We start from the raw sequence: 20,535 nt of genomic DNA, 5'->3' as shown, positions 1-20,535 counted from the left end.
GCCAGCCAGTGAGTGAGCCAGTCCCAAGTTCCATCTTACTGCTGGTTCTCTCAGACCCAACTCTTGGGACTAGCTGTGTCAGTTTAGGTCTTTCAAAAAACAGACACTAAGGTGTGTTAACCAGGCAAGATATATCCTGGGGGAAGGATGAGTGGAAGGGAGCAGAAGGAGGTACAGAGAACCTTTAGGTTATGGTGCAGGTCTGACTCCTGCAGAAGGAGAGAGGTAAGGACTGATTGGGTGGGAAGAAGCTCAGACCTCAGTGGAGTTCAGGGAAAGTCTCAGCAGGGTTGATGGAGGCCCCAGAGAAGACTGCCTCTAGAGGAGCCCAAAGCAGGGAGGCATGGCCCAGCTCAAGGATCCACACCATGCTCGGACCGTTGGCTTAATCATTGGCTGGGAACAGCTCTGGAAGTTGTGGCTTGGGTGTGAGTGCCATGTGGCTTTAGGTGAGGCAGCTGGAAGCTGTCAATCAACTGTGACCCTCAGTAGTTCTACTAAGTGATGATATGACAAGTGTAATTCCATCCTCTACACATGTCCTTTGCCAGTGTTTCTGAGGATCCCTAGACTAGAGCTTTTGCACAGAGGTCTCCTTTTGTTTTGTATTCCTATTCCTGTAGGATCTGTAAGTGATCTGTCTCCTCTAGTGATCATATCACTTCTGAAAACCTCAATGCTCTCTTGGCATCTATGCCCCAAACTCAAAGATCTCACTTCATTCCCCAAAGTAGTACTATCACAGTGCTATGATAGCTATCTGACATATGGAAAATTTGGTGATAATGGGGAAATTCCAAGAGAGATACATGAAACACTTAAATTTTAATTTTAGATGATATCATGCCTAAAGTCCACTGACCCTTCTCTGCTACAAGGAATCTCTTACTAGGTTTTCCCACCCTCCCCCTTGCCACTTGTCTCTTCCTGAGAAATTTTCCCCATCCATTTCTTATTTCAGTATCAATTTTCAAAATTTTCCTTCTCCTGGGTTGTCTGGAGGGGAAAACATAATAAATATTCCTGTGTTTTGCATTCCTGCATATAGTTTGTGGACAATGTTTATCTTGGATAGTAGTTGAGGATCTGGAGTCTCATTGGGCAGAACCAAAAAAGTCCTAATTAAAGTGTTTTTTAAATATTGTGGTCAATTCCAGATTTTTAGTATATTCTCATATCTTGGGTTTGGCCACCTCTCACTATATTTTTATTTGCTAATAAATTATTAAAAACTCAATCTCAGATTACACAGAAGGTTAGGATAGCTCTCATGCAAAGATACAAGAAAACAAACAGCCATAAGCCACAGACTTTCTTATGCTATTCCTCATCTCAAGTTCATTTTCCAATCTATTGGTATTTTCATCTTTGAAGGAGGTAACATCCAGTATGGCAAATGTGCATTAAAAAGACTACATATCAATTTATGAACAGATGTAGGCATGTAGCCAACATGTATAAAAGGAAAATGTTTTTGATTCTTTGATGTGTATGTTCTTTTATAAGAATTTTTCTTTATCTCTCCCATAAAAAAAGGAGCCTAGTTCAAAGCACAATCAGTCTTTCATGCTAAGGACAATGGATGGAAGCAATTTGAAGCAAATGCCCTTTGATTAAATAGATGACTATTTGACTTCTTAATAAATAATCAACATCAAAATAAAAGCCTAGATCTTTTCAAGTTCACATGGCTACGGTTTATTTTAGCAGAATTAAAATGGTATATGCACTTTGAACTCTGTAGCTTAAATATTTTTAAAAGACTCCTTGGAAATGATTTTTAAATAACTCAACAACGTTCATGCACCAAAGCATGGAAAATTGAAAGCAAATCAAGATCCTCAGAATATATATTTGCCTTTCAGCATCGCCTTGTACCTGTGGCTTTGATTGCAAAACAACCCTTGCATGTGTTTGTTTTGAAGCCACTTTTGATAGAGGGAGGTATGTGCTGCCATATACAGATAAGCAGGAAGTGAACTGTGGATGAAAAATCTATTAGTTCTGAAACTCAAAGAGAATAGTGGCCTCAGCACTGCATATTTGTCCCTTTGCCAATTTAAAATTCTCTCTGTTCCTAATGATGCCACCTGATTGTCCCAATTTTGAACCACCCTATCTTGCATTTGTACTAGGTTATAGGTATGGGGAGTTTATTTTCTTACCTACAAATTCCAAAGAAAAACGATCCTTTTCACTCGTGTTCTCTGCTGGGATGCCCCAGGAATGGTAGCTATGGTCATCCGACTGGAAAACTGGTTGCCCTTCTGTTGGTAATGCCAGCTGGCTCTTGCTTCAATCATGGCTGTCCCTTTAAAAAGTCAGTGTTTTATTTTCTTCCCCACGGTGGGGACAACGTGTTCCCCCCAGGGGGCTGGAGATTCTTTCCCTCCACCACACACAAAGCATAAAAATACAAAACAATAGCTCTACACCCATGCTTAATTCTAATTACATAGTTTCCTGAGAAGGCATTAGCTGAGAAAAAGACTGCGGCATATCTGCTTACAACCTGCTTACCCTTTGACTATGGCAGAGAGATTTCCTAAATGGTTACAGTTATTAGACTAGAACAACTACTAAGAAGCTAATAATAGTTTGTTAATTTTTTTTTTTAAGTTAGCTTCAGAAGTGAGAATAAAAAGTATAAGTTGCCTTCATTTCCCCTTGCCTGGTTAGAAGATTTTCACATTCGTATCATGTAACAGTTTGCTGTGCATTCTTTGTGACTTTTTAACGCATTTACATACGCACTTATATGTATATCTAGCAGGTGGAATAGTGCTCCCAGAAAATTCACATCCACATGGAACCTCAGAATATGATCTTATTTTGGAATAGGGACTTTGCAGATGTGACCAAGGTAAGGAAGGATGTTGAGATGAGATCATCTGGGATTAAAGAGAACTGTAAATTCAATGATGATTGCCCTTATAAGAGACAGAAAAGAAGATGCAGACACATGGAGGAACATGGAGGAAAAGATACGTGAAGATGAGGGTGGTACTTTGAAAGGTGCCTCCATAAGCCAAAGAACACCAAGGATTATTTGCAACTACCAGAACTGGAAGAGAGGCAGGGAGCAGACTCTCCTTCAGAGCCTCCAGAGAGAACTAACCCTGCTGACGCCTTGATTTTGGACTTCTAACCTCTGGAATAATGAGAGAATACATTTCTGTTGTTTTAAGCCATCCAGTTTGCGGTACTCTGTTGTGGCAGCCCTAGGAAAATAATATAGTCCATAATTATTTACACATCCACACACAATTATTGTCTTGGAAAGTTTCCATAAGAATCCATGGTTCTCAGTGGAAGATGTTGTGCTCCATATAGAAACACATGAAGGTGGTTTGGGTTTCAGATAATTGGAGGATGTTATGGGCATCGAGTGGGTAACATTCATATCAGTCCCACACAATGAGAAATTGTTCAACCTTCTGCCTGACTTTTGAATATCTCACCAGACATTTATGGAGGTGAAAAACCCATTTACAATTATTTGAGGCAAGGATCTTATGTTGTTATACAAGTAAACACAAACCATAGTTTTAATATGCATACATTTTCTGAATTTCCAAAAAATATGGTCACTGTAAAGTGAGAGAACTCTGCATTTTCTTTTTTTTTGGAATTATGTCTATGCAACTTGTTTGCATTGGTAGCTGTTGTCTCATAACATCAGACGGTACTATTTTACCTATTAATTTCATTGTGCCTGAACATTTATATAATTAAATAGATATTGCATTCATCATGGTTCTCCTAATTAATATGAAGAGGTTTATTATAAGGAATTGACTTATGAGATTATAGAGGCTGACATGTCCTGAGGTCTGTAGAGTAAGTTGGAGACCCAAAAAAGCCAATGGCATAGTTCTTATCTGAAAGCCAGACGGCTTGGTACCCAGGAAGAGCTAAGGTTTCAATTCAAATCCAAAGGCAGGGAAAAGAAAACATCCCACAGTTTGAAGGCAGTTGGGCAGGAGGAATTGCTTCTTACTTAGGTAACGATCAGCTTATTTGTTCTATTCAGGCCTTCAACCGATTGGATGAGGCTCACCCACATTAGGAAGGGCAATCTGCTCTACTAGGTCTACTGATGTAAATGCTAATCTCATCCAAATCACCCTCACAGACACACACAGAATAGTGATTGGCCAAATATATATGTAGGCACTCTGTGCCCCATTCAAGTGAACACATAAAATCATTCATCACAGATATTAATACATAATTGTTTTTCTTTCATCTCTACCTCATATTTTAGTTAAATGATATATTAGTTTCTAAAAAAAAAAAAAAGCCTAATTATCTAAGGTTATATTGTCTATGAATTTTGTTTTATAATAGTAAAGGTGGCGGGGGGGTACCTGGGTGGCTCAATCAGTTAAGCACCAGCCTTCAGTTCAGGTCATGATCCCAGGGTCCTAGGACTGAGCCCCATATTGGGCTACCTGCTCAGTGGGGAGTCTATTGCTCCCTCTTCCTCTGCTCCTCCTCCTACTTGTGCTTTCCCTCTCACACACACTCTCTCTAATAACAAAGAGAAGTCACTGGCTATTAGAGGGTCAAGAAGCACCAACTGTAATGGTTTAATAGTCCTCCATATGTGCACGCACAGCAATACATTTAATGAACACTTCAGGGTTTTTTGTTTTATTTTTTGCTATTACCAAAAATATCATGGAGCACACCCTTATACATTCATCTTTGTACATTTTACAATATTTCTGTATAACAGATTCCTCAAAATAGAATTCCCCAAAAGAGTATATAGGTTTAAAATGTTAATAGACACTGTAGCAGAGGGTTTCAAGACTAGGACTTTCTCTTCAATGGAAATTATATACCAAATAGTAAAAAACAAATATAGGTAGAAATGCTTTTGAAACAAGGATGGAACTCTGGAAGCCACACCCATTCCTCTGTGGGCCAAGGTAGTTCTTGGGCATCCCCACAGAGAGCCTCAGGTGTCAGCAGCATAGCTTGAAGACCACTGGCCTGAGATATAATTAATCCCTTTCTTGGTGGCTTTGGCTTGGTGGCTTTGGCCTTGGAGGCTCCTCAATACCTTCCCCTCACTCTGTCTGACATCCAGGTCATTATCAACAGGTTAAGGGATAGCCCACTCATCAGGTGTATAGGCTAACAATCAGCTAGGATCGCCAGGCTGACTGTATTATTATTATTTGCTTTAAAAATACTTAAAATACACATACTAAAAAGTACAAAAATGTAAACATATGGCTTAATAAAACACCATAATGTACATACCTATATAGCCACTACCTAGATAAAGAAATAGAACCCTATTGGTGTTCCATGCTAAACATAACCACCTCATTCCACCCCAAAGGTAACCACTGTATTGACATATATAGTAATCAATCCCTTGTTTTTCTTTATACTTGTACTCTAGTAAATACTATATATAAGTAAATATACTATAATTTCTTTTTTACTGTTTGGGGACTTCATATCAAAGGGATAATATGGCAGTCATTTTCTCTTCTTTGGCGCAAATTATTTTGGTGAGATTTTTAATTTTTTGTGCTATTGCATATGGTTACAGTTTTTTATTTTAATTTTTATTGCTATGTGACATTCAATTTTATGAATATACCACAAATTAATTATTCATTCTATTGTTGATGGGTGTTTGGTTGTTCTCAGTTCAAGGCTATCATAAACAATGCTGCTATGAACTTTTCCATACATATCTTCTAGTTCCCATAGTCTTGCAATTCTATTTCACACATAGCTAAAGATAGAATTGCTGGGACATAGGATATGCACCTGAGCTTTCTATTCTGACTTGTTTTACTAAGTAAACAATCAACTCTACTGGTTTTAAAAAGTATTTGTTTGGTAGATTACCTGATATCTAATGTAGTTGCAATAATCAGTTCTTAGATATTTTCCATAATATTTTATAAAATGTGGGATTGTATAGGGTTTCTTTTGGGGGGATGAAAATATTCTAAATAGACAGTTATGATTACACAACACTAAGTAGACTAAGAATCTCTGAATTATGTACTTTAAAAGAATGGATTTTATGGCATGTGAATTATTCTCAATTGTTTTAGAAAAAACAAAGAAACTTCCAAATGACAATAAGAATTCAGGATTGTTGATGACAGAAGCAATGTAATAGGACACTCTTTCTACCTCCAACCGACCTACCAGGAATAATATGTTGGGGGGGTGGGGCAAGGAATGGGGACTGAGGGGTAGGTAAAGAAGGAGAGGGGACAGCAAGAACATGATAGGCTTAAATGGTACCTTAGAAAAATGTTATGGTGTCTTGTATTATCTCATGATGGGAAATAAGGAAAAGAAAATGGAATAGGCTTGGTGGAGTACTTTAAGCAACAGTTATATTTAAATGTGCATGATTTTCTGATTTGCAAATATCAGCTCCCACATCCCAAGGAGTGTTAATATGTTCATGGATTACATGAAGAAAATTGAGTTTTAGGGATAAAACTCAGGGTCACAGACAGGGTTAACATACATAAATAATAATCATAATAGTAGTAATCACAACTAACACATTATTATTTCACATTTCTTTTGTATTTATTATAAGACTTCAAGCCCCTGCTGCATCACTGACTATCTATGTAAGCTTGAAGAAGCTACTTAGCTTCTCTTGACCTTCCTTTCTTCATTCAATGAGCTGCTATTGTGCATTTCAGTTCCAAAAATGATGTCATGGGATTTGCCATTGTCTCTCCCTGCTTTACTTTAAAGGACGGTGCACAGTAGTAGATCTGCCAGTTAGAAGGAGTGTACACTTGTCCAGCTCTTCCCCACGAACCCCCCCCCCAACATAATCCCCTTAATGAGGTAAGGCTGCTGGCAAGAGACGGGAACATCCCCTGTGTCCGGAGAACACAGAAAACTGCCTTTCTGCTTGAAACTAGAGAAAAGGGGAAAATAAGAAAAAAAATAATGTCTCAACAAATCATCCTGTCACAGAAGCATCTGACTAGCTAGAGAATTCTAAGCAGCATACCTACAAAAACCCTTTGTTTGAATTGTATGGTATTCTGTACTCTCAGGATATGGTATGAGAAATAATTTTTTAAGTCTGTGAATGGTTCTTCAAAATATAGCTTTTTACCTTTTTTTTAATAAAGTGGGGGATAAGCTCATTTTGTTAACAAGTACATGTAAGTAACAACTAATATCAGTTTTGTTCATTTCGAAGGTTTAAGGACATGTAAAGTGTCCAGAAAATTCCAACGGGCTTTTGCTATCAAATGAAACAAGATGGCTTCTTCAGCAGCTGAATATCACTCTATATAACACTTTTCTTCTATAAATGAAGGCCTTGTTTTACAACTGGCCTGGATGCTCCTGATTTTATTGGAACTATACTAAGAAGCTGGGCTGCTGTGAATTCCTGCCTTGTGGCTAAAGGTGCATAAAGTCAATACAGTGCCTGAGCGGTTGCGAGGTCTCATACCACCCACGTCCCAGGTGGAATTAAATGTCCTCAAGTAGGCTACTTGGAAATTCTAGTTTTTAAAGCATGTTTTTCAGAGCAGCAAAATACAAATGGCTGTGTGTATATTTACTGTACTTTATGCGTCCCACATATAAAAGCTGTATTGAACATTTATGAGGGTTCTCTTCTAAAACACTGCAGATCATAATAGAAAGTATGTTTTTGCATTTTTACTCAGACCTCAGACTCCAATAGACTGAGGGCCTGATGGAGCCAACTAAAAAGAGGGAGTTGGTTACCACAACATACAGTTTTCCTGGCACAAATAAAGCTGTCTGGCTCACTCAGGCCTTGAGGCAAAGGAACAAAAGAACCCAAGCAGTTCCAGAACATTCTGCCCACAGCTGCCCATGTCCCTGCTCTTTTTTTTTCTGCACAGAAAGCAAGTGAGGGAAAGAAGCAAAGCAGGCGGTGCCCGTGAGCTCTGCAAGATGAGGTGAAAGGGAACACTGGGAACCTCTTCTTCTTTTTCCACCGGATATCTAGTACCTTTTCCTTGACTTTCAAATTTCAAAACTATTTGTACACTGTTGAAACAGCAAAGGTCTAATTATGAGTGGCTTCCCGGTGTTTGTGTTAAGCAAGTCCCTTTGTTTCCAAGGTCATCTTAGGAACAAATGTTCACTGCATTTATTGTTTGAAAAGTATTTAAATATACTGAATTTCTTCCCAACCACTTATTGGTAATAGTCAGGGTCCAACAAGGAAAACACCCTATTATTTTTTTTTCCTAAAGGGAAATCAATGCTCAGAAATAGTTACAAGGGTGATAGAAGAGCTGGGAGCCAAACAAGAGATAGTGAGGCCAGGCAGAGATTAATAACGGCGGAGAGACGAAGGGAAGTAGTCGAGTTTCCAGAGCCCAGAGCCAGGGTCCCCAGACAGGAGCTGGTATCACAGCAGACAGGTCTGGTGAGAGCCAAATCAAAGGGGAAATGCTGCCCCTGCTGGAGAAGCCATTCAAAGCAAAGAGCTTCCCTGTGTGCACTTCCTCCTGCACCTCCACCCCCCCACCCCCCAGCCCCACCTGCAACCTCTGGCCAGCCTCTTGAAATGCCAGAAAGCCAGAATCCAACTGAGGAGAGTGTGGGAATTAGCCTGTAGGCAGGGCTGAACCCCACCGCCACAGAGAGCAGAGAAGGTGATGGGGAATGAACCTCAGGGCACACTGAGATCACAATAATTTCTTGACCATTCTCTGGGTCCTCAAGGCTAAATAAAAGCTATTCCTGATATGAAATCTCGAGCTCCCTGGATAACGGGGAAGATTAAGTTCTAAAGGCTGCAGCCACCAAATCAACCCCACCTTCCGCCTACCTGCTAACTCAGGATGGCTCTCACCTGTGGTATCACCAGTCTCTATAGCCCTTCCAGCAAAAGCTCTCGTCCAATGGGAACCATTGCCTTTTCCTTGAATTTCCTGAGATTGTTTCAGTATTTTTTCATACTTACACAGGAACTATTGTGCAGCATTTTATGAGCTGTCACAAAGAAAAATGGGTGCGGGGATGAGTCCATGGCTGACAGGGTGCTTTTGCCACGCATGTCTTCCAGAACTTTGGGGAAAAGGGAGAGAGAAGGAGGAAAAAAAAAACTAATGTGAATGAGTGGTAAGTTACATCTCCCATCCCCTTTCCTAGCATAAAAACACCTTTTTCCTTTTCTTATTTTTTTACTCCTCCTTTTTAAGAAGAAAGGATATACCTAAGAGAAATATTTGGGCTATCTAAGGGTGGGGAACAAGGGCAGTTCATCCAAAAGCAGCTGGAATATATCTGCAATGGGAGTGGACCAAAAAACGCTCTTTCTGTGCCATCAGTGAATCGTTGCTGTGAGAAAGCCAAAATAGCAACTTCTTTATCTCCAAAACAATTCTCCCTAAGGCCAGTTCCCAGCTTAGTATGCACACACAGGACACTTCCCAGCTGTCTGGCAGGGCTGAGCTGTTCTCCACAGACCAGGAGCCTCAGATCACAAAGGAAGCTACCATGTTCAAGTACTTCACATCACAGGCTGTAGAGGGGCACAGCGGGTCTGGGAAAGTCCTGTGAGATAAGACACTGCGAGGGTCAGTCTGAATACAGAAGGAAAGCTATTGTGCCGGCTGTTATCTTACTGAATCTTCACAACAGCCCCTCGTGGTGAGCATTCCTATTTTCTATCTATCTATCATCTATTTCATAGATGAGGATGCTGAGGCTTTGAGGCTGAGTTATTTGTCCAGCATCTCACAGCTAATAAGGGGCAGATCTGAGACTCAAACCTATGTCCATCTCTTCCGCAGATCCAAAGCTCTTCATCAGTTCTACTGGTCTGCGTATCAACTGTAAGAGAAACTCAATGGAGAGTTACACATTCGGTGTTAACCAGCCTTGCAAATGATCACTGACCTCATCACCCATGATTTATGGAAAAGATAATAAACAGAATCACTACTTGTTGGTTTTCTCTTTGTATTACCTGAATGCAAATGATCAGTGAACTCTTGCTATCTATTTAGTCTTAATGACTGAGTGCCCTAGAAGCTTCTAAGTTCTGAATCTCTCCAGCTACCCAAACCCCTCTTTAACAGGATGTAGCTTAACCTCATAGACCTATTAAAAGTGAACATTAGGATATGCTACAGGTATTTTACACTTTGTCTTCAGAATTTATTCGTTACCTCTCATTGTCCATTCCTGGCAGCTTCTCCTCACTTCTAGTTCCTTGTGTCTTTAATCCCCTGATTTCTGGCAGGTCACTTTATGGTTTGCTTAGCCCCTTTGATGATTGAACTTCCTTTGGACTTGCTGTCCTGGCCTTGCCCTCAGCATCCTCCCAGGACCTGCCCACCTGTCGCCATTTGCCCTCTGGCTCCACAACCATTAAATGTGATCGAGAAGCGCTCCACTTGGACCCTTGTGATACTGTGATTTATGAAGTAGAAATACATACTTGATTTTCCTCCTGGTTCTAGCACAGAGTTACTAAAACCCTTGGAATTTCCCAGGTGACAAGAGCAACAAAGGTGTCTTTTGTTATGTTAATAAGGTGACTTTAGGCATCTTCTTAGATCACCTAAGGATGGGCCTGGTCATCAGAGGAACCATGCATTAGAATTTTGGAATTTTCAGTTCCACACCCCTTCCCCTACCCCAGGGAGAGGAGAAGGGCTAGAGATTGAGTTCAGTCACCATTGGCCAATGATTTAATCCATCACTCCTATGTAATGAACCTCCCATAAAAACTAAAAAGGATGGGGGTTCAGAGAGCTCTGGACTGGTAAACACAAGTAAATTTGGGGGAGAGTGGTATACCTAGAGAGGGCATGGAACTCTACACTCTTTCCACATAACTTGCCCTATGCTTTTCTTCCTTTTGGTTGTTTCTGAGTTATTTCTTTTTATAATAAATTGGTAATCTAATAAGTAAAATATTTCTCTGAGTTCTGTGAGCTGCTTTAGCAATTAATTAAATCCAAGGAGGGAGTGATGGGAACCTTCAATCTATAGCCAGTAAGTCAGAAGCACAGATGATAACCTGGACTGGTGTCTGAATGCAGGAAAAGGGATCAGTCTTGTAGGATGGAGCCCTTAACCTGTGGAATCTGGCCCAGTCTCCAGGTAGATTGGGTCAAAATTGAGTTGAACTGTCGGACAGCTGGTGTCTGAAAACTGCTTGGTACTAAGGGGAAATTATGCATACACACACACACACAAACACACACACACACACACAAACACACACACAAATTCAGGTGACCAGAATCATTAGTACTTGAACTTTACCAAGTACTCCTATTAGGCAAATGGGAATTTGACAGAAATGTTTCCAAGAGTGAAACTCTAGGTGTCCTTTAAAGGACAGGGTAGATTTTAAAAGGCAGGACTAAGTCCTCAGGGGAGGACTAAACAACTTCTCCAGATACTCTGCAATGCATGACTCTACATAAGGCAGGTATTCTGTGAAAAGTCAACTAGTTTAGCAAGATTCCTCTAAGTGCCACATTAGTACCTGGAGGCCAGTTTAATGTGAATTACATTGCAATGAATATTCTCAAGCCAGACAAATTGTCTGCAAGATTACTGAGGGCCCAGAGAGTGCCATAATGACCCAGAAACAGAGGCCCAGAGGCACTGACCAGAAGCCTGTGTAGAGCTGGTCTCTCAGGAGGAGTCAAATGGAGGGTTAAAGATTTTATGAAGAATTATGATTCTCAGAGATGAATGAAGAAAGCTAGAGAAAAACCACCCCGTCAAAAATGAAAGAGTGCCTTAAAGACTTGACAACAGTGGCAGTTCTGCCTGCTAATGCTGTAGGATAATTTATGAACCACACAGCAGTTCAGAGTGGTTTAACAATTACCGGATGATGAATACATACTTGGAACTGCTACTATTTCTGCAATAGCATAATGATATGAAATTAACAAATTCTAGTTTATTTTCTATCTGAGGGTATGAGGATGCAAATCAATCAGTTAAATATGTATAGATACAAACCTACTTGTTGAAGATCCTAATGATCTACAAAGACCTTCTGAGCCATAACCTCCTATATTTGGAAAAATGTAGAATTTACATGACTAAGGATGGATTAGTCTAGTTTTCATATTTACCTATTGTGGTAGGAAGAATAATCCTACCCCCCCACCAAGATATCCAGGTTCAAATCCCCAGGACGTGTGAATATGTTACCTCACATGGCAAAAGAGACTTTGCAAATGTAATTAAGTTTAAGACACTGGTATAGGGAGATTATCTTGTCTTATCTTGGTGGGTCCAATGTAATCACAAGGGTCCTTACAAATGAAAGAATGATGTAATAAGAGAATCAGTCAGAGACTGAGATGTGATGACCATAGAAGCAGATGTTGGAGTGATTTGAATAAGGGTCCATGAGCCAAGGAATGCAGATGGTTTCTAGAAGTTCAAAGAAGGCAAAGAAATGGATTCTCCCCTTAGAGCCTCAAGAAAGAGCACGATCCTGCCAATATCTTGATTTTAGGCCACTGAAACCTATTTTGGACTTCTGACCTCCAGAACTGTAAGAAAATAAATGTTTTAAGACACTAAATTTGTGGTAATTTGTTACACCAGCAATATAAAACTAAGACACTTAATATCTTTCATTACTATTTTCTTCTTCTCTTTGCCTCATAAATTCAGAGAGCTCAACAGCCAAGTCCAAAACTGAAAGGAAATTCAACAAAGCCTATTTAACAAAGCATGAGAAAAATACCATATAGATTCAAATGAAAGAAAGAAAAATATAGAGTAATACCATAATTTTTATGCCATATTAGCCTAGAACCATCTTAGGCTAGTTAGTAATTCAATTTATTTAAATATTTTCAGTGTCTTTTCTTTTTTACAATTTTTTATTATATGTCAGTCACCATACTGTACGTCATTGGTTTTTGATGTAGCGTTTCAAGATCTATTATTTGCATATAACATTCAGTGCTCCATGAAATATGTGCCCACATTAATACCCATCACCGGGCCACTCCATCCCTCCCCCCCAAAATCCTCAGTTTGTTTCTCAGAGTCCATAGTCTCTCATGGTTCATCTCCCCCCTCTGATTCCCCCCCCCTTCATTTTCTCCTTCCTTCTCCTAATGTCCTCCATGCTATTCCTTATGTTCTACATAAGTGGGACCATATGATAATTTCATAAGTGAAACCATATGATAATTGACTTTCTCTGCCTGACTTATTTCACTCAGCATAATCTCCTCCAGTCCCATCCATGTTGATGCAAAAGTTGGGTATTCATCCTTCTGATGGCTGAGTAATATTCCGTTGTATTTATGGACCACATCTTCTTTATCCATTCGACTGTTGAAGGGCATCTCTGCTCTCTCCACAGTTTGGCTATTGTGAGCATGGCTTCTATGAACGTTGGGGTGCATCCAGCCCCTCTTTTCATTATATCTGTATTTTTGGGGTAAATACCCATAGTGCCATTGCCAGATCATAGGGTAGCTCTATTTTTAGTTCTCTGAGGAACCTCCACACTGTTTTCCGAAGTGGCTGCACCAACTTGCATTCCCACCAACAGTGTAAGAGAGTTCCCCTTTCTCCACATCCTCTCCAACATTTTTTTGTTTTTTGCCTTATAAATTTTTGCCATTCTAACTGGTGGAAGGTGGTATCTCAATGTGGCTTTGATTTGAATTTCCCTGATGGCTAATGACGATGAACATTTTTTCATGTGTCTGTTAGCTATTTGTATGTCTTCTTTGGAGAAGTGTCTGTTCATGTCTTCTGCCCATTTTTTGACATGATTATTTATTTTTTGGGTGTTGAGTTTGAGGAGTTCTTTATAGATCTTGGATATCAAACCTTTGTCTATAGTGCCATTTGCAAATATCTTCTCCCAATCCGTGGATTGTCTCTTTGTTTTGTTGACTGTTTCCCTTGCTGTGCAGAAATTTGTGATCTTGATGAAGTCTCAAAAGTTCATTTTTGCTTTTGTTTCCTTTGCCTTTGGAGATGTGTCTTGAAAGAAGTTACTGTGGCCGATGTCGAAGAGGTTACTGCCTATATTCTCCTCTAGGATTTTGATGGATTTCTGTCTCATATTGAGGTCTTTCATTCATTTTAAGTTTATCTTTGTGTCTGGTGTAAAAGAATGGTCGAATTTCATTCTTCTGTATATAGCTGTCCAATTTTCCCAACACCATTCATTAAAGAGACTGTCTTTTTTCCATTGGATATTCTTTCCTGCTTTGTCGAAGATTAGTTGACCATAGAGTTGAGGTTCCATAACTGGGCTCTCTACTCTGTTCCATTGGTCTGTGTCTGTTTTTGTGCCACTACCATGCTGTCTTAGCGATTACAGCTTTGTAATATAGCTTGAAATCAGACAACATGATGCCCCCAGCTTTGTTTGTTTGTTTGTTTGTTTCCAACATTTCCTTGGCAATTCAGGGTCTTTTCTGATTCTATACAAATTTTAGGATTATTTGTTCCGCACTATGAAAAATGCTGATGGTACTTTGATTGGGATGGCACTGGAAGTATAGATTGCTCTGGGCAGTATAGACATTTTAACAATGTTTATTCTTCTGATCCATGAGCGTGGAATGTTTTTCCATGTTTTTGTTTCTTCTAAAATTTCTTTCATGAGTGTTCTGTGGTTTCTAGAGTATAGATCCTTTTTACCTCTTTGGTTAGGTTTATTCCAAGGTATTTATGGTTTTCGGTGCTATTGTAAATGGAATCAATTCTCTAATTTCTCTTTCTACAGTTTCATTGTTAGTGTATAAAAAAGCAACTGATTTCTGTGCATTGATTTTGTATCCTGCCACATTACTGAATTGCTGTATGAATTCTAGTAATTTGGGGGTGGAGTCTTTTGGGTTTTCCACATAGAGTATCATGTCATCTGCAAAGAGAGAGAATTTAACTTCTTTCCCAATTTGAATACATTTTATTTCTTTTTGTTGACTGATTGTTGTTGCTAAGACTTCTAGTACTATAATGAACAGTAGTGGCAAGAGTGGGCATCCTTATCGTGTTCCCAATATTAAGGGAAAGGCTCTCAGCTTTTCCCCATTGAGAATGATATTCACTGTGGATTTTTCATAGATGGATGTTATGAAATTGAGGAATGTTCTCTCTATCCCTATACTCTGAAGAGTTTCAATCAGGAAAGGATGCTATATTTTGTCAAATGTTTTTTCTGCATCAACTGAGAGGACCACGTGGTTCTTCTCTCTTCTCTTATTAATATGTTCTATCACACGGATTGATTTGTGAATGTTGAACCACCCTTGTACCCCAGGGATAATCCCACTTGGTCATGTTGGATAATCTTTTTAATGTACTATTAGATCCTATTAGCTAGTATCTTGTTGAGAATCTTGGCATCCATATTCATCAGGGATACTGGTCTGAAATTCTCCTTTTTGATGGGGTCTTTGCCTGGTTTGGGGATCAAGGTAATGTTGGCCTCACAGAAAGAGTCTGGAAGTCTTCCTTCTGCTTCTATTTTTTTGAAACGGCTTCAGAAGAATAGGTATTATTTCTTCTTTGAATGTTTGGTAGGATTCCCCAGGGAATCCATCAGGTCCTAAACTTTTGTTTTTTGGGGTTTTTGATCACTGCTTCAATCTTGTTACTAGTTATTGGTCTATTCAGGTTGTCTATTTCTTCCTGTTTCAGTCTTGGAAGTTTATAGGTTTCCAGAAATGCATTCACTTCTTCCAGGTTGCTTAACTTATTGGCATATATCTGTTGATAATATTTTCTGATGATTGTTTCTATTTCCTTGGTGTTAGTTGTGATCGCCCCCTTTCATTCATAATTTTATTAATTTGGGTCCTTTCTCTTTTTTTTGACAAGTCTGGCCAGTGTTTATCAATCTTATTAATTCTTTCAAAGAACCACTTCTAATTTCGTTGATGTGTTCTACTGTGTTTCTGGTTTCTAATTCATTGATCTCTCCTCTAATCTTAATTATTTCCCTTCTCATGCATGGGTTAGGCTTAATTTGTTGTTGATTCTCCAGTTCTTTAAGATATAAAGAGAGTTTGTGTATTTGGGATTTTCCTATTTTATTTTATTATTTTTTTTGAGTGAGGCTTGGATGGCTAAGTATTTTCCCTTAGGATCACCTTTGCCATATCCTATAGATTTTGAACCAACATGTTTTCGTTCTCATTAGTTTCCATGAATTGTTTAAGTTCTTTGATTTCCTGATTGATCCAAAAATTCTTGAGCAGGATGGTCTTTAGCTTCCAAGTGTTTGAATTTATTCCAAACTTTTGCTTGTGATTGAATTCCAGTTTCAGAGCACTGTGGTATGAGACTAGGCAGGGAATAATCTCAATCTTTTGGTATCGGTTGAGACCTGATTTGTGACCCAGTATGTGGTCTATTCTGGAGAAACTTCCATGTGTGCTCAAGAAGAATGAGTATTCTGTTGTTTTAGGGTGGAATATTCTGCATATATCTATAAGATCCATTTGGTCCAGTGTGTCATTCAAAGCTTTCGATTCTTTGTTGATTTTCTGCTTAGATGATCTGCTGAGAGTGGAGTGTAAAGATCCCCTACAATTAATGTATTCTTATGCCTCTTTATTTTGATTAACAGTTGGCTTATGTAGTTGGCCGCTCCCATGTGGGGGCATAGATATTTACAACTGTTACATATTCTTGTTGGATAAACCCTTTAAAAATGACATAGTGTCCTTCTGTATCTCTGACTACAGTCTTCAGCTTAAAATCTAATCTGTCTGATATGAGAACTGCTATCCAAGCTTTCTTTTGCAGTCCACTGGCATGAAAGATGGCTCCCCATCCCTTCACTTTCAGTCTGAATCTATCTTTAGGTTCAAAAGAAGTTGCGTGTAGACAGTACATAGATGGGTCCTCTCTTTTTATCCAATCTGCAACCCTGTGCTGTAAGTCGCTCACATTGAGAATGATTATTTAAGATGATTTTATTGTCATTGTATTGCCTATGAGGTCTTGTTTCTACAGATTGTCTCTGTATATTTCTGTTCTACAGCACTCTTGGGGGCTTTCTCCTTTTATAGAATGCCTCCCCCCTTAATATTTCTTGCAGGGCCAGCTTTGTGGTCACTTATTATTTCAGTCTCTGCTGGTCCTGGAAACTCTTTATCTCTCCATCCATTCTAAATGACAGCCTTGCCAGATAAAGTATTCTTGGCTGCATGTCCTTCTCATTTAGTACCTTGAATACATCTTGTCAGCCCTTTCTGGCTTGCCAGGTTTCTGTGGATAGGTATGACATTATTTTGATGTTCCTACCTCTGTATGTAAGGAATCTCTTTCCCTAGCTTCCCTTAAGATGTTTTCCCTGATTTTAAGACTCACGAGTTTCATTATTACATGCCTGGGGGTCAGTCTGCTCTCCTTGATCTTGGAGGGTGGGGGTGTCACTAGGACACGAGTACTTGTTTCATTCCCCAGATTAGGGAAGTCCTCAGCTAGGATTTACTCAAATATATCTTCTAGTCCCCTCTCTCTCTCCACCCCCTCAGGGATCCCAATAATTCTGACATTGGAATGTTTCATGGCATCATTTATTTCTCTAATTCTGTTTTCATGAATTCAAAGCTGTTTGTTCCAGGCCTCCTCCTGCTCCTCTTTTCTATCAGTTTGTCTTCTAGATCACTAATTCTTTCTTCTGCCTCATTTACCCTAGCTGTTAGAGTTATCTAGATTAGATTGGATCTCATTGATTTTTAAATTCTGTCAGATCAGCTCTCACTCCTGCCCTTAGAGAATCTATGTTGCCATTAATGTTTTTCTCCAACCTAGCTATTGTTTCCATAACTGTTACCCTGAAGTCTATTTCTAACATCTTTTTTATATCCATATCCATTAGTTCTGTGGCAGAGGTCAGTCTCTGAATTTTTCCTGCGTTGGGGGCTCCCCCTCCTAGTCATTCTGGTGAGAGGTGGTTGAGGGAATGTACAGAGTACAAACTATTGGCCACAACCCAAGCAAGATGCACCAGTTTTATGGGGACCTTAGGGTTGTCAGCCTCTTGTTCTATCACCCTGTCTTCTGAGGGAGGGGCCTTCCACGCTGTTAGTCAGGTAGCCCTGTTTGGGCAGAGTTGTCCTGTCCCCTGTCAGGGGGATGGGCTCAGTGAAAACCAGTTTTGGAGCATTTTTGTTCTCTGGTGGCTTTCCCTGGCAGATTTCTGTGTGTCTCTTCTGACAGTCAGAGCAGAAGTGACTGATTCAATCCTCTATCTCAGAACAGAGAGATCACAGTCCATATTTCAGTGTGCTCTCTAGGCCACACTGTCTTCATTTCTGTCTGTGCTGCTAAAAACCGCAGTGTCCTGGGTTGTGCTCCTCACAGTAGCACTCCCAGCCCTCGCTTCCAGGTTCAGGCATGTCTCTGACCTTTGTGCCTCTAAAACTGCCAGCTGCCCCCAGTTCACATGCATGCCCCTGTTGCTCCAGGTTTTAGGCTGGGGGGCTGCTCTAATGTTCTTTCCCTGCAGCTACTGGTCCACGAGTCTGTGCCTAGTCCCAGCCTGGGATGCTTTTGTGCTCCTGTGTTATTTCACCTTCCTGACACCAGCACTTATGGTGGCTCCCTCCCTCTTCTGTTTATCTTCCAGTATCTGCCCACAGAATTGTGGCTCCCTGCTTCATACGTTGAAACCAGCTGCCAGAAATATTCTGTTGATATAGAACCTGATATATCTTCTTACATCTCAGGCAGATTCTGTGGGTATTCAGAGTGGTCTGGTAGATATCCAGCTCAATTCAGGCAACCGGTTGAAATAGGGTCCCCTACTCCACTGCCATCTTGGTTACCCCCAATGTTTTCAGTGTCTTTTACAGATTCATATTAAATTCACCACAGTCCCAAAAGAGAAATCTCTTCCATGTATTTCCTAGATATCTTAATATTTTAAATAAATTTAAAATTTTAGGATTTCAAAACTTATATTTAGATGTTGTGATGGATCCTTCTGAGGATTCTAGTTTAATTTCCACTTCTTTGGGTATTGCCCCTTAATCTACAGGACTTAAGTTTAATCCTTCCTTCTAGCTAATATGAATTGGAACAAGGAAAGGCCAAGAGGAAATCCTAACCCAAGCTGGGCCAATTATTTCTCCTGTGAATCTAGAATTTGAACTGCAAGATTCAGAGTCTGGGAATTGGAAATGGAGTTACTTTAATATCAGAATGGAGAGAGAATTTCCTTAAGTTCCACAGGTGAATACTAAGCCTTTGTAGGCCTGGTTATTAAAGTCTACCTTGGATTCTGTAAGACACTCTATGTGGCAGTATGATTTGTGTAAACAGCAGCAATTCTCACCCCTCCCCATACCAATACTGTTTCCACACTCTTGGGATTTGCAGCTCCTCTTCATGGTGGAATAAATTTACCTATTCCTTGAATCTGGGATGGGCCTTATGACTTGAGCTGAAATGTGGAATGTGATGAAAATGATAGGAAGCCTCCACACTTCCTCAGTCTGTCTGTCTGTCGCTCTATCTGTCTGTCTCTCCTACTTCCTAGGAGAACAAGTTCAGTGTAGCCTTCAGGGTAATTAGATACATGTTACCACTCACAGCCTTAGACCCAGTCAAAAGACCCAGTCAACCTCTGGACATGTGAATGTAGCACAAAGGATATCCTAGACCTGCCAGTCTTCATTTGACCCTTCAGCTGATTACAAATACATGAGCACACCCAGGCAAGATTGGTCAAACCTTGCCCAGATGAGTAGATCCATCCATCTGACTCATAGATGTACAAGTGATTTTTTCATCATTTTAAGTCAGGGTTTTGGGTGATCTATCACAAAGCAATGTCTAGTTGTATACCCTAATTTGTTTGTTTGCCTGTTTCTTTTCTTATTTAAGAAATATTTATTAAGCATCTAGTAAATACCAGATAAGTTCTTGTGTTAAATATATGAGACTACTATGACATTATAATAAAACACAGTTCCCACTCTCATAAAGCTGACATTCTAGTAGGCATTGTGGGAGAGGTGAGGAGACAGACAATAAACAAATAAGACAGTCAATAAATGGTATAACAAATGGAAAATTAATAAAATAGTATTTGAAAAATCGGGAGTATGGTGTCAAGGGATGAAATTAGCATCTTCTAAAGAATGCAAATGAAAGTTTATCTCTATAAGATGACATTTGAGTAGAAACCTGAGGGGAGTGAGTGAGTGAGCCCTACAGATATCTAAAGAAAAAACATTCCAGATAGTAGAAATAGCAAGTGCAAAATCCCTGAGGCAGGAGTGAGCTTAGCATGTTTGCAAAACAGGAGGTAAGTTTTCTGGAGCAGAGAAGGGAGAGAGGGACCAGGGAGAGGTCAGCAGTGGCCAGAGCTCTGGTCATGGGAAGCTTGAGAGTGATGATAAGAATTTTGTGGATTTCACTTTCAGCAAGATGGGAGGCAATTAAAGAGCTTCAATCACAGTAAGTAAGTGAAAGGAATCACATTTTAGAATGTTCACCCTGAGGACTATGTGAATAAACTCTAGATGGACAAGAAGGGAGACCAACTGCAAT

This window comes from Lutra lutra, chromosome 7 (assembly GCF_902655055.1).
Source record: "Lutra lutra chromosome 7, mLutLut1.2, whole genome shotgun sequence".
Taxonomy (NCBI): domain Eukaryota; kingdom Metazoa; phylum Chordata; class Mammalia; order Carnivora; family Mustelidae; genus Lutra; species Lutra lutra.
Note: the sequence above shows the minus strand (reverse complement) of the source record.